The sequence below is a fragment of the Sinohyriopsis cumingii genome, chromosome 3, assembly GCF_028554795.1.
Source record: "Sinohyriopsis cumingii isolate HCF-2022 chromosome 3, ASM2855479v2, whole genome shotgun sequence".
NCBI classification, from domain to species: Eukaryota; Metazoa; Mollusca; class Bivalvia; order Unionida; family Unionidae; genus Sinohyriopsis; species Sinohyriopsis cumingii.
In genome coordinates, this window is record NC_142963.1 from 18,103,315 (window position 1) to 18,119,319 (window position 16,005).

Here is a 16,005-nt window from a genome sequence, read left to right on the forward strand (position 1 = left end):
GAGTGTCAGTGAGGGACTTTAGACAACATTAATGGTGTCTTTGGAGTGTGGGTATGGGTTTCTGGATAATATAGGTATTTTTGGATATTAGGTTCGAACAATTTCATCTTTTTCGCATGCACAATACCCCAATCTTTTGAGAGTAGGTGTGGGATTTAAAAGACTACACAAGGATGTCTGCATCGTGGTCCTGAGTATTAGGATTGTATAGATGGTGTGTTGGATAGTGTGTTTTGGAGATATCATCTCATTCGTTTACATTTTAAGCGAACATAAGGCAATTTCGAGTAGTGTGTATGCCATGTTGACTAATATAGTTGGTGAAATGGATAGTACGCGTGTAACATTTTACTTTGTTTTTAAAACACTATACTGACACAAGTTGTTTTGGATAGTGAATATATGGGTGTTGGATGTTTGTAAGAGTTCATCTCCTTTTAATCTCTTTGCTAACTAATGGCGTTATGAATAGTGTGTGTATGGGATGTTAGATGATATAGATGGTGTGTGGCCGATAGTATTTTGCTGTATAATAAATAGTAGGTGTGTAAGATTTGATTTTGTCTTTAGCACTATAAGCTAACATAGGGCGATTTGGATAGTGTGTGAATGAGGTGTGCGATGGCACAATTGGCGTGCAATCGTATGTTTTTTAGATTTTATTTCCTTCTTTGAGGCTCTTTACTTACCCACGGAGTAACGGATAGTGTGTGTATGGGATGGTAAATAGTATATGTGTGTTTAACTGTATGTTTGTGAGATTTCATCTCCTGCGCTTACACGTTAAAATAACATAAGGTATTTTATACAGTATGAAGATCGGGTGTTGGATGGTATATAAGGTGTGTTAGAGTAATTTTTGTTGGATTTCATCTTCGCTTGCACTCTGAGCTAATACAAGACTGTGTTTGTGCGTCTAATTTGACAATTCATGCTTAAAACGTTTCACCATTACTCTTCTCCTTTGAGCCCATAAACTCTTTTATTCTCTATAAACCCTTCTGAGTTCATAGGCCCCCGCATATGAACTATATGGTACATGTAACATATAATTTCCCATACCTACCTAGACTACCACGTATTGAGGTCAACTCGAACATTGTTACTGAGTCACTACCAAATAGACGCTAGCCACAAATGGATTTTCCATATGACATTCCTCAATTTGAGGCTATACATATATACCAGGACTACTCAATTTGATTTTCCTACAAGTTGAACCTAAAAAGATATACTAGGTTTTTCCATATGATTTTCCCACAAGATGAGGATATAAATACATACCAGGGTTTTTCCATGGATTTCTCATAAGAGAAGAACCCGAAAACGTCCTTTTTAGGGCACTTACTTGCCTCTAACAGCATTATCTTTTGTTGCCCACATATTTTCTTTGTGTTGTATAATTATTTGTTTGTTTGTTTGTGTATGTTTTTATTGTCACATCAACCATTTTGTCCCTATAAATATTTCAGATATAATTTTTTCCACCTTCCTAAAGGAGCTCGTATTGAGGTCATCTCAAGCACTATTACTAAGTTCCCGCCCGATTGAGGTCAGGCCCTTGTAACACTGTTCCCATTTTGTGGCTATAAACCGTTTTGAGGCTATAGTGCCATTCCAATGTTAATTTCCAGTTTGAGGCTATTGTGCCATTCGAATGTTTATGTCCGGTTTAAAGCTATGTTTTTTTCCCGCCATTTTTCCTATATAAAACGGTAGGAGGCATGATCGCCTTACATTACTGCTGACCGTTCTTATCAATATGCGCTTTATCATATCGTCCGTGTGTATGCGAGTACACAATATTAAGAAGTTGGACAAGAAATATTTGAGTACTGTGATATTTTTAGAAAATTACTACAAGTCCATTGGAACGATATTAATAATATGTATATATTGTTCACAGCTCAAAACCCTGATTTTTCTTGCATCTTTCTTTAATTGATTTTTCTTGTGATAATCACTCCATTTCTTATGTTGTAGCCAGGAATCATTCACTCTAAACAAATATTGTAATCGCTGTATAAGATATAAGCTTACAGGGTATGTCATCTCACTGTCAAGTGGCTGAAAACATGATTTGCATTATTATATTCATCACTTTTGTCATCGGCGGCGTCACAAGTTTTCAATCCAAGTCATTGTAATTATCCTGAAAGGTATATCATCATCAAGATATCAGAGCTTTTATGCACAATCACAATTTATGAGCCAGTCGAGCCATGGGAATATCGTCCCCGCCTGCCGTTTTGTGACATTTTCTGGATGGGACCATTCAAGTACTTATTAACTGCAATTAATACATTCCAGTGTGTGTCAGGAATTTTGAAGCTAATATATATTTCCAAGATTTAACTGAATTTAGCTTTTATGGTTTAATCTGTTTTAAGCGTAGAATTGACATTACGGATCGAACGTCTTGTCGGTATTCAGGGTTGAAGGTTCTCGGTTTATTGAGGATAAATGATAATAAAGAGTGAAATATTCTGGAGTGAAAATATTATTGGTCTTAAAGGAATTCCGGTATACAGAGGTTTCTGTTTTCAGTAATTTCAATGTATCAGGTAAGAGTTGACAAGAAAAAGGAACCAGAACCGCTGTCACAGTCCTTAGAAATTTTGCTCAAATTTAAGATCAAAGTCGCAACTAATTGGGAAACTTAATAAGTGCGTGGAACCACCAGACAATGACCCAAGGGTTGTAAGTTAATTACAGCCTTGGTCTTGTTCATGGAGTTAAATACCTTTATCGGAGTATTGGCATTAAGTTATCATTTGATTAACAGAAATCTAGAGTTACAATATATATTGACAGGCATGATATTGCTTGTTTAGAGACACGAATAAGGGTGACAAGAATCAGACAAAAAAGGGTGTTGCGGCAGGAGTATATTTCCAACAATAGATCATACAATAAAACTGTTCCATTTTCTTGCATTCTGAATTCAGTGCCTTAACGGAACAGAACAATAAGTAACCGTAATCATATGTGAAGATATAGTAACCATTCAAGTCAATAAAAAGAAAAAGTTGTCATTCTGAAATCATGGAGAGGCTAATAGGAGGATCATTACGTACGCTAGAATGGCAGGAAGATCATTATGTGCGCTAGAATGACAGGATGATCATTATGTACGCTAGAATGATAGGAGGATCATTACGTACGCAAGAATGATAGGAGAATCATTACGTACGCTAGAATGGCAGGAAGATCATTATGTACGCTAGAATGAAAGGATGATCATTATGTACGCTAGAATGGCAGGATGATCATTATGTACGCTAGAATGGCAGGATGATCATTATGTACGCTAGAATGGCAGGAAGATCATTATGTACGCTAGAATGACAGGAAGATCATTATGTACGCTAGAATGATAGGAGGATCATTATGTATGCTAGAATGGCAGGAAGATCATTATGTACGCTAGAATGGCAGGATGATCATTATGTACGCTAGAATGGCAGGATGATCATTATGTACGCTAGAATGGCAGGAAGATCATTAAGTACGCTAGAATGACAGGAAGATCATTATGTACGCTAGAATGATAGGAGGATCATTATGTACGCTAGAATGGCAGGAAGATCATTATGTACGCTAGAATGGTAGGAAGATCATTATGTACGCTAGAAAGGCAGCAGAATTGTTATATACGCAAGAGTGGCAGATTTGAAGTGAAGTCATAATCAGTGTAGTTCGGTTGCAGATCGTGCATATATTGTGTCAGTATTAGTCCTTACTGTCGGCCATTTTGATGTGAAAAAAACTTTGACATACTGACTGAGCCGGCACAAAATAGATGAAGATTCGACTTGTTTGAAAACACTGATTTTACGATCTAGAACTATATGCTGAATATGATACAAATTTGCTGACTTGGCAAAACATGGCGGCATACAAGGCCGTACATACCTTTATAATTATAATATGTTATTATTGCATTAATTTTTACGAATGATTTCCACTAGAATTTAGCTTAATATGTTTTCTCTGTGAATGAAGAAACAAGGTAACTAATTCCATGTTTAGTGTATAACTGCAAATGTTTATGTAATTCTAATACTGGAGTGTTATGGTATCTCAGCTCTTAAATTTAGCGATCGGCAAAAAAGTAAATACGACACTAGCCTTCAAGATGTTATAAACCTCTATTTGGTGTTCTTTGCTCTATTTCAAAATTAATTTAATTCCCAGTTTAAACCAGATGATTGTGGGAAATGACCGATAAACAGACACATTGCAGGTTATGCAACGGTCGTTACTTGGATATCGCGATAATAACAAGGCAAACATTATGATGGCATATACTTGTCCTAATGTTAAACTGTAGATCAAGTCGGAAATTGGATGCTACTTCACTTGCTCTCATTCTGTTAGCCGTACCCTCCGACAACATAAACGTATCTGCGAGAAGAAAACATATGTATCCACTTGTGACGGGGGAAGGCGCGAGGATTATCGGTGAGGATGGGCACACCAGCATTTCGACCACAGACTGCTTAAACTAAACCAGGTGTTCAAATGAAAAGTAATGAATCGTGTCCAACAAAGATTTTAAGTTAACACCTGTCAATAACGAAAGCCATCAGAACATAACAACATTAAAATTTATCATATTGTGACAATTATTTATAATGAAGTGGCGCTATGCAGAAACTGTCCAAACATCTCGAATACCGACATGTAATTCCGAATTAGGCTGGATATCTATATTGTGCTGAATTGTGTGTGAAATGGTTTGAAATGTATGTCTGAGAATATTTTCGTGGTGGTGTGTGCTGTAAGTCATATATGATATTTAGTTGCTTTAGTTGTTTAGTATCTATTGGCCTCAATTTATAACACCTTTGCTCTAGTTGCACAGTGCATAAATAAAACATCACTTAGCTACACTATATGTAGATTATATGTAATTTTTATAATATTGTGCAGTTTTATGACTTAATGGTTTAGGCTTAAGATTAAAGAAGAAGCATACATACAGCAAGAGTGAGAATGAATTACATGAAAACGACAATGTTTGAATGTCAGTGAACATTAGGCCCGTTATCGATAGATTGCCAGACTATAAGAGTGTTGTTCTACTTTCATCCCATGGCTTCCTATTGATACATATATCCTCTGCTTCCGGTTGAGGTAAAAATGTTGTCGTATTTGAGAAATACCTTGAAATTCAAAGCCAAACATGGGGAAAATGGGACTTCTTGTTTGTGCTTCTGCCAAACTGAAATTAAATTCATTATTTTATCCTCTGGGTGTGAAAATTTTCTCGTTTTGCTACGCCCATCTTTATGTACATGGATATCGTTATAACTAATTTTTGATTTAACCAATTTTATATCTTAAATGTACCGATTATCAGAAACAACATGAACTTGTTAAAAAATTGTATCGTGAGGAATCAATGGAGTTAGAAGAATGATAGAGTAAATAGATACGTACACAGTGTCTGTTGAGTAATTTATTTTGTAAATATTATCTACAGTATTAAGTTGCAGGGTTAAAACATAGAATACCACATTCCCACTATTAAACTACACTATTAGAACATAAAACATAGAACACCATGTTTCCACTATTAAGCTACAGTATTAGAACACATAACCCCATGTTTCCACTACGAAACTACAACATTAGACAATATAACACCATGTTGACGGTAATAAACTGCACTATTAAGACATTAAACACGATGTTGACGGTAATAAACTGCACTATTAAGACATAAAAAACCATGTTATCAGTATTACAGTGTTACAGCACTGTAACATATATAACATCGTGTTCGTATAATTAGCTACAGCAATATATCACAGAGCACAATGTTCCCAGTTATACTAGTGATGATATGCAATAAAATGTTGTTATATGCAAGACATCTAGCCTCTAAATTTTTTCGTAGACGGGGTATCGACATCGTAGGTAGGTGGATGAGTGTTGTCAACATAGACGGAAAATATTAATTTATTCAATAATACCTACTGTTATTCAATACCAAATGATTATTTTATCATTCCCGGGTATAGTTGATATTCCCATATAAATTGATCATGGATTATCCCTATAAGGCTTGTCAGCATCTCTACTGGAACCTGTACGTGGTTCCGAGGGTCACGTTTAGACAGGGCGTGAGAAAGTCGTTGCTACGAATACAATATATAAGGAAGTGTGCAAAAAATAGGCAACTCTTTTGTTTATTATTTTCCGCAAATCAGAATGAATAGTTATTTTACGTTTTCTTAATAAATAAATGCAAAGAAAATAATGTTTCTTGTAGGGTAAATTTGGGATAACTCTAAAAATAAGTTGTGAAATTTACATCTGCGTACTAAAAGCTTTATGGATATTTATTCATTCATAGTCATGTTTTAAATCAGCAACTTCAGCTTACATATCTGCTTATCAGTTAAATAGCATACAGACAGTATTTTTATGAGTCTGTGAGGTCAAGTCAAGGGTTTCTTGCAGACCTTGTTCAAATAATGATGCCTATTACAATTTAAACGAAATAGGATAACAAATAATATCAATAATAATAATAAGTGCAGGTTTTAATATAAAGCAAATTAGTGTTTCTCAAAATTCTTTCCAATAGTTATTTTGTTATATTGTAAAGCTGTTGGGTGTTTTTCCAGGCTTTGTACATTCGCTTTTAGTTATTTTTGTTACTTTGTTACACACATTGAGTATTTCTCAAGGCTCGGTTTGAAATTAACCTATATAACTTTAATGAAAGGTTAGCCAATGTTTCAAAGTATATAAGTAAACTTTAAAATAACATCTGAACACTACACTTTGACATTGATAAATGTAATATCAATTTATATCATAAAATCTTTGACTTAAATTACTTATGTTTGTCCAACTGCACACAAACACTGTGATATAAAATCAATGAGTTATTATTTAGATGTGATGTACCAGTTATTTGAGTCTTGGAAGTTTAATACCTTTCAGGTTTGTGACATAATAACCACATGAAACTTTAATATGAATCTGCATTTCATCACTAGTCCCATTCTCATTGTAAGGATTTCCCACTTCGTCAGAGAAACACAGAAACCTCTTGGATTTTAAGGTCTAAGTTTAACTGGGCCTTTACTCTAGTGAGAGTTTATGATCTACAGAGCAAATAGTGAGTCATTGAATGGTTACCGGAAGTTTAACGGCCAACGCAACCCCGTAACAATATATTAACCAACATTTTATTATGCTGGTTTACCCAAGTAGCTTTCAAATTTAGTGTTATTTACAACGATTATTTAAACCAAAATAAAAGTACAAATAATGATATTCCATAATAGACCCAATCAAGGAAACAAACAAACTCAGTTCTGACCTTTACAACCATCCTTTATTAAACTTAACTCAGACATATCTTGATAAGACATATCCACACATCTATCAATCATTACTCTTTAGTAGAGCTACTGACCCCGATAAATCACTTGGCCGCTATATTTCTTTATATTTATATATTTATTATCATGTTATATCATATGACTTTTAAATGCCCTTTAAAATAATGCCAGTAAAACATTGTTCTGTTCTCTCATGCAGTTCTACAAGCAGATCTTCTTTACTTTCCTCTCATGTTGGTGAAACAAAATGATGACTCCTACGTCCGTGAAAATTCCATAAATTATAGAACACTAGAGGCATGAGTACTTCACTCTTGTCAACAAATGACCGAAAAGTTTTTCTCTCATCTTAAATTGTATTAGAGTTCAATCGTAATCTCCATCCGCTCACTCCAGCCCTACATTAAATTGGAGGGTCTAATAAGTAAATCAGTGTTCTAATTATTGCTACATAGATGTCTGAATTAAATTGTAATCGTGTGATATACGTCGTTCACTTTCGATACACTATTTTAAAGCCCATTTTTGTTTCTTTTATGAAGTTTAGTACGATCTGACAGTAAGGTGCCAAACTTATAAATAGTAGTATTAAGCTGATAAATAGTAGTATCCAACTGATATATATTAGTATCTAATTGACAAGCACTAGTATCAAGCTGACAAATATTAGTATCAGACTAATACACATTAGTATCAAACTGACAAATATTAGTACCAAATTGACAAATACAAGTATCAAATTGACAAATACTAGTATCAAATTGACAAATATTAGTATTAAACTAATACATATTAGTATCAAACTGATAAATAACGGTATCAAATTGACAAACACTAGAATCAGATAGACAAACATGAGTATCAAACTAATAAATAATAGTATCAAATTGACAAAAAATAGTATCAAATTTACAACGGTTAGTATCAAAATAACAAATATGAGTATCGAACTGATAAATATTAGTATCAAATTGACAAATAGTAGTATCAAACTGATCAATAGTAGTATCCACCTAACAACTAATAGCATCAAATTGACAAATACTAATATCAAATTGACAAATATTAGTATCCAACTAATAACTATTGGTATCAAATTGACAAATATTTCTATCAAACTGATAAATACTGGTATCAAACCAATAAATATTAGTATCAATTCGACAAATACTAGTATCAAACTAAAAATATTTGAATCACATTGATAAAAATATTAGCATCAAACTGAGCAAATATTAGTATCAAATTGATTGATATTAATATCAAACTAATAACTATTAGTATCAAACTAATAACTATTAGTATCAAACTGACAAATACTAGTAAAAATACGTATAACCTTTTTATTAACGGCCAGCAACAGCAGTCAAAGAACACAAAATTAAATCTCGTTCACCCTAAAGACTTAAACAAAGCTATATTACAATAAGACATGAATACGTAGCAATACATTTAAGACAACAGGAAGTGCCTTGTTCTCATCACTGAATAAATATTTTCGGGAAAGACTTGTCTAAAACAATATAATTTAAACAGATACAAAATGTCTAAGTTTTACAAGATTCAAAAAAAAATTTAAACGTTGGACGCATTTATTTTCTGTCCGTATGCTTATTTGTATAAGGTATTTGATTAAGGAGTATGTTATTAGACGATGATTTAAAGCCTTGAGGAAATATGTACAAAATTAGGAAAATAAATCTCTCTTTTGTTTATATTGAAAGTGATTATAATGTCAGATATCATAACAGGTTTCGTACTTTATGTGAAAGCAATTCAGCTGATAACTAGAAAGAGAATGGAACAACAAAAACACACAGAGAGAGAGAGAGAGAGAGAGAGAGAGAGAGAGAGAGAGAGAGAGAGAGAGATGATCTCAACTAAATAATGGTTTAATACTGAATCTATGAAACGATTTGAAGAATCTCCAGCTTTGGTGAGTCTTGGCGAGTTAAAGCTGGACATTATTCAACCCTTTAACAAATTGAATATTAAATCATAGCATATTTCAGATTCTTTTATCACAGTCATTATTTCAGTGTAAATTATTAGTTGAAAGAAGAACGAATAAATTAGTTCGCTCTGACAGACGCTGCAGCTTTCATTTGTTGTGAGTAAAAATAGTCGCAAAAAAGAGCTGAACTAGCATTACGTTTAAAGTAGATTGTACTTTTCTTAGAATCTAGAAGTCAAAGAACAAGCTACCTTCATAATACAAAACATTCTTTACAATGAATGTCACATTATTTAATACAGTACCCAGCAGTTGTACAATAGATCCATGTTTACGTAACCTAACATTTTACTTTCATAACTAAACATTACATTGTTGCAATATTCATGTGAAATAATGTTTACCGGACTCAGAAATTCCCCACGTTTACTGTAAAGTATTTGTAACAGGTATTTGCAGTACTTGTTTTGGAAAAGCAGGCTACAGAATATGTAAACAAATTTAATTTGAGCCCGAAACCGCGTAAATATCCAGTGGTTGGATAAAATTATGTCAGCTTGGAGACCGGTTTATACACAATATCATTATGCATTTTTTCGGACATAATATTTGAGTAAAAGTATTAAGATTGAAATTTTCTCTAAATTTTATTAAAAGTATGTTTACATTAAATTATATTGAAAATAATTTTCCACTAAAATATATTGAGATTAATTTTATATATTTGTGGAATACAAATGTATTCTATTTTATAAAGATCGCGCTTTACGAGCAGGTCAGCACTTTAGATTTGGTGGGAAGCTACTGAACAGGCAAATTATTATTAAACCAATAATGGATGAGTTACGCAAATGGTTCACACCAATTCCCTGAGAAAGGTTGAGAGATTTTTTCTGACTGGACGCGCGAAAGCAAAAACTGTATATAAACAGACAAGCAGACTTACGAAAAATTAGTTCGTTCATCGAGTAGGAACAGCTCTGTCTTTTCCTTGCATGTAAGAATCGCCTTTGTTCGCAAACTTCTTTAAAGAATGGGCACTTTTTATGTTTGAGATTTTACTAGTAAAGTTCATATTTTTCCAACATTTTTGTGAGTTCTTTATATTTTATGCTATGCTATAATGAAATGTTTAATTGTATTTGTGGCATGTATTATTTTAAAAGATAAATTCGCTACCAACTTCATGTTTAAAATTAATTTGGAAATAAAAGATTCTTTAAGTAATAATGAGTAATATTTAGTAACCTATTCCAAACTAGTAATCTATTTTAAATTTAGTAAAATAATTTTTTTCCAAATGATTGTTGCATTAATCGCAACTATTGAATTTTATATTCTTTGGCTATCATGAATTTAATCCATATTTAATTAATCTGTATTATAGTCTAAAAGGCAAAAATTACACAAATGTTTGACGTTGGTGAGCTCGAAGAAAATGTGTAAGCTTATATTTATTTCTTGTATTTCAAATATATATATATATATATATATATATATATATATATATATATATATATATATATATATATATATATATATATATAGTTCGTTTCTCGAGTAAGAGGGGCCCCGAGTGGCCGAGTGGTCTAAAGCGTTCGCCGTTACGGATCACTGCCATCTCACCTCTGTCTGCGCCAGTTCGAGTCTCAGATTCAGCCAATGTAAATATGTGAGAAAGCATGCCAGTAGCTTCTCGTGGGTCGGTGGTTCTTTCCGGGGTTTTCCCGGGTTCTTCCTCCACCATTAATACTGGCCGCCATATATGACCTATCGTGTGCTGAAAAAATGGCGTTAAACCCCACAACAACAATCTCGAGTAAGAACAGCTCTGTCTTTTTCTTACAGCGATTCCGTACCTCATTCCCCTAGATGTAGCCCTATTTACACCGTTATGGGTGGCACCCTTGTTAAGAGAGCCTGAACTCCTCTCTCTCTCTCTCTCTAACCATGGGCAAAGAAATTTCTTAACTTATGAGTAATCCCTTCTCATAGCAAGAGATGAGAAGAAGGGTACGATACAAAACCCTATCATAACACATTCAAATAAAAAAAAACATGAATACGTTTTGTTGCATCTGTACTGGCGTGTAAATACGGTTTCATGATCTGACTGAGCATAAAAATCTCTTTCATATGAACTAGTGTGCAACTGTTGTGTCCATCGCGTATTATTCGAATTCTCGCTATGGGGATCTTCGTGGCGAGCAGGTCGTCTTTTTTAGCACAAAAAAGAGATAATTAAACCTAAGGATTTATCCCTTGTGTTCGGGTTAGTCGTTGAAGAATGGGCGATGTTGGTGTTAGTATGCCATATTCTATGAGTATTTATTTGCGTCAGATGTCAAAAAAATGTCACGAGTGTTATTTGCTATAACGCCCAGAATAAATGTCTTAATAATGGTGGTGGGATTGGGTGACAGCAGCCAAATATCAGACGAGCAGTGCCAACGTTGAACTTTTGTTGTTATAGGAAACTTTGTATTACGTAAAGTTGCCATACATGTAAACATGCTGCTACACTTGTTTCCTTCTTTTTCACATATCATCGTTACTTCAGTACTTAACCATTTCAAAATCGATTATTACCGTCTTGACCAAAATTGTTACATTTGTATTAATACGTGCCGCTATTCATTATAGGTATCCTACTTTTCCTATAAAGTAATTGGTGTATATAACTTGGCATACGTTTTTTTTTTTGTTTTTTTTTTGCAGCCATCTGCATTCGGAACTATATGTTACTGATAGCTCCCGCCTGCTTAGTTCAAATTAAACTCTACTAAGGTAATCTCTTGGATAATTTGCGTTATTAAAATCCAGAATATGTAACATTTAACTTTGTAAACGTTAGGGTGTGTCCTGATTGTTCTCCACCTATGCAGTGAGAATTAAAGGTCCCTCATGTCATGCATTATTTGCATTATCATACACTACTTAATCATTTGAATTGTCATTTCATTCAACGTCGTGTTTAATAAAAGACGCCAGTACACAATATCAGTTTATTGTGATTATCCTACTTTTGAGCAGGCTGTTTGAAGGACTTCGATTATGTTATGTATATTTAATTTAATTGTTTATTTGCTAGATTAAATATTTTTATTCCGTTACAAGCTATTGTAATGTAACATTGTTTACTGGATTTGACATTGTCTAGACTGAAACATTGTAACTAGTTGCTGACCTTTAAAATCAGTGAAAGTTTTGATAAACTACTTCTTTAAATCTTTCTCAGAGTAAGAATCGGTTGGTTTAGTCAAGGTCAAACCTGGGCTACGTGTCATTATGCATATGTCATTTCTTATGTTACATGCTTATGCTCGAATAAACAGTAACACAAGAAAGAGTGAAAACATCAAGCTTTGAACAATTTAATAAATAATTTATTTCCCTGGAAAAATACTGCACAAAAGGATCTTACGGTTTTCAGATTAAAATCCAAAAATAATCAAAGAATATTAACGAATACAATTTTAGAAGCACGAATTATGAAATTTTCTGATGAATTCAAGTTCAAGTCCCGATGAAGAATGCAAGATTGAAGGCGATAACGTATGCTGTATCCTTTATGGTGTTGGAATGTCGGCAATTCAGTGTTATCCATAAACAATAATCCGGTGTTGGAAATCCGAGTAAAAATTTTTAAGAAATTATTTTGTTTAAGAAATCTGTATGAGCACACATATATTTCCAGAAAAAGAACAAGTAATTGTTTTGAATCCAAAATAATTCAAATGAACTCCAAACTAACACAACAAAAGAACAAATTGACACCACATGTTTAAGCCCAGACTAAGTTCTCTCTCTCTCTCTAAGCATCATCACTATTAAATCTAAGTAATGCGCAATTTCGGAAATGCCTCATTGCGAAAGAAAAGATCAAGTAATCATGTTTACACAAAACAAATTCATGTAGCCCCATTAAGACCTTGATAAAAACCAATTATTTTACTCCGAGAAAAAAATATGTTTACTTACTTCACAAAAAAACTATTTACAAGTCGAGGGTCACGTATTCAACACAGCCTTGATCTCAGCCTTATTATTCCCACAATAAAAATAAGTTTTAACAAACTTGTTCACTTGACTGTTACTAATTTTTGAATTAAGGTCGGGAACCAGGTCAGACTTATATGTTTACAAAAATGAACAGTCAAGGTCAATTTATTTTCTGGATAAAGCATCAAGATCGTACTAAACAGAACTACATTATTTTGACATATAATGAAATTAAATAATAAAAAGATTTTAAAACTTACAAACAATTAAATCAAATATACATAACACAAATGATAAACAAAGTTCTATTTTTCTGACTTTAAAAACTGAAATTAGATGAACCCAGATATTAAAGTTTAGGAAAGAAAACTATAGTTTTTTATAATAAAGTTTTCTTAATAATTTAGCATTTTCCGTTTGTTGTCAAAAATGACCCTGGAGTCGAAGTAACTCTAAATGGATCTAGACAAGAAGCATATCGTTTCCTCAATTTAAAATTGTCCTCTTGGACACACCGTATGTAAGCGTATTTTGATGACCTCACAAAGAAAGCATCCTAATTTGACCTAACTTTATTACTACAGTCTATGGAAATTAAGTCAATTGTCCGCGCTCATAAAAGTCTTGTCATAGATAGAATGTATTTTCCTGTCTAGACTTCATTTTTGTTGGTCAAAATATAATTCTTGTAGAACCATTGCTTATTTAAAGCCAAGCAAATGAGAGATACACAATTATTCGAAAACGTTTTGGGATTTTTGATCCTATATTCCATTACACTGAGGGTTATTTACGGGCCAACCAAAAAAGACACCGGTACTACAATGTATGTCAAGCATCTTTTACGTAGATACATAAGTAAAGCAAATATTATGTTTGTGAGTTGATTGTTTATTTTCATTCATTTGAATTTTCTCCTTTATGAGATTAACATCGGCAAATAATTGCAATTGTATCAGTTTATAAACGAATGAATGATTTCCATTGGTCAGAACATAACCATGTGATCATGTCAATTGAGTTTATTTTTGTATGAACGGTATGGATAACTACTTCTGACTTCTAAAAATGGAGTCACTTGCAAAGTAACTAGTGTAAACATTGAATCTAAAGACATACACACTGCGCGCCTTTGAAACGAAATAAAAATGGTGAGTTTATATTTTACTTGAAACAAACACAAAATGATTTCACTTAATCAAATAGCAAATCTTTATATCTTTTCTGAAGATAAATAATTCTTTCTTTGCTTAGGTTGGAAAAAGCCTGGAATCTCAAATTCTGTCAAGAAGAACAATTAGACTAGGTTGTACGGCTCGTTACAAATAAAATTAAAACTATAGATAATTGATAAAGGGATTGGAAAGGTGGTTGTTCAAAGACTAACATTATAACGATTGGATTTAAGACTGTTAGAAGACACAAAAATAGATTTTAAAAAACCGAAAATTGGTTATTCACATATCTGTGAATAACGATTCTGTCAGGTCACAACGAAAGCGTGAGAGCATCAAATCCAGGAGTCATTCGTATGTAAAACTAAAAAACACATCTTTCGCTTTGAATATTAAACTTCTACTCAGATCAAATATGCGAATTTAGATAAAAGAGAACGACCATGCTGTAGAATGTTCAAACCTAGGTAGATATTATTTATTATCGTTAATTTTTGCCATCCTTAAGGAGATTAACACCAACATAGAAAAAAACAAAGATACGAGAATGAAGAACACAAAACTTTAAACAAATATCACACATGTATATGCATAAAGAAGAAACCATTTTTGAATGGTATCATCTCGTGGCCATGTACCCGTTCCGATGTTACTCGACTAAAGATGGCTCCCTTTGTAGGGATAGAGATGACAGGTCATTCCTTATCGGGTAAGTAATTTACAAAGGAGAGAAAAACAATTAATTTGAAACGTAGTAAACGTCAAGTGAGAGATCAAAACTGTACATTGTATGTGTCAAGTGCTGCATTATCTAATCGTGATGACCTCATATATAGGTAGATACGTTTATTAATTTATTCAACTCTTCATTCAATAGATAATGCATATACACATGCAACAGAAAATATAATTTTCAAGGTATTACATCAAACACAGAACAGTTGTGTAAAGATTTAACCTGCAGTCGTCATTCCTGATAATTAGCTCGGTGATATTCATGTATTTCTTTCACAGCGTCACGTTTGGTTACCACGATGGTATATGTGACACGTGTCGAACAAGAGATTAAAGGCTCATCAATACACTTATATTTGTAATATTGAAGTTTAATTTGTGACAAAAATATGTTATGTGTGCGTGATTTGGATTTTCAACTTTACATAGACACGTTTTCAGTCATTTCGATACGTAGCTTCTATTACCATTTTTATTGTAAGTCTTTGGAATGACTCGGCCGGGGTTAGAACCCGCTACCTCCAGCATCCGAGACGGAAGCTGTAACCACTTAGGCAATTGGAGCAGTAAAACATATTTTGTACAAAAGATAAAAATGTTTTGAATTATTTTGTCATGAAGTAATAAAACATTCGGTTAAGATAATTAAATTTGCACTAAGATCAATTGGGATTTCTGTGCATTCCTTACTGTCTGAAACAACTAACCTACCGGTACACTGAACAAGTATTATACCACTGGGAAAAAAAATTCTAAGGGAAACCGGCATACTGTT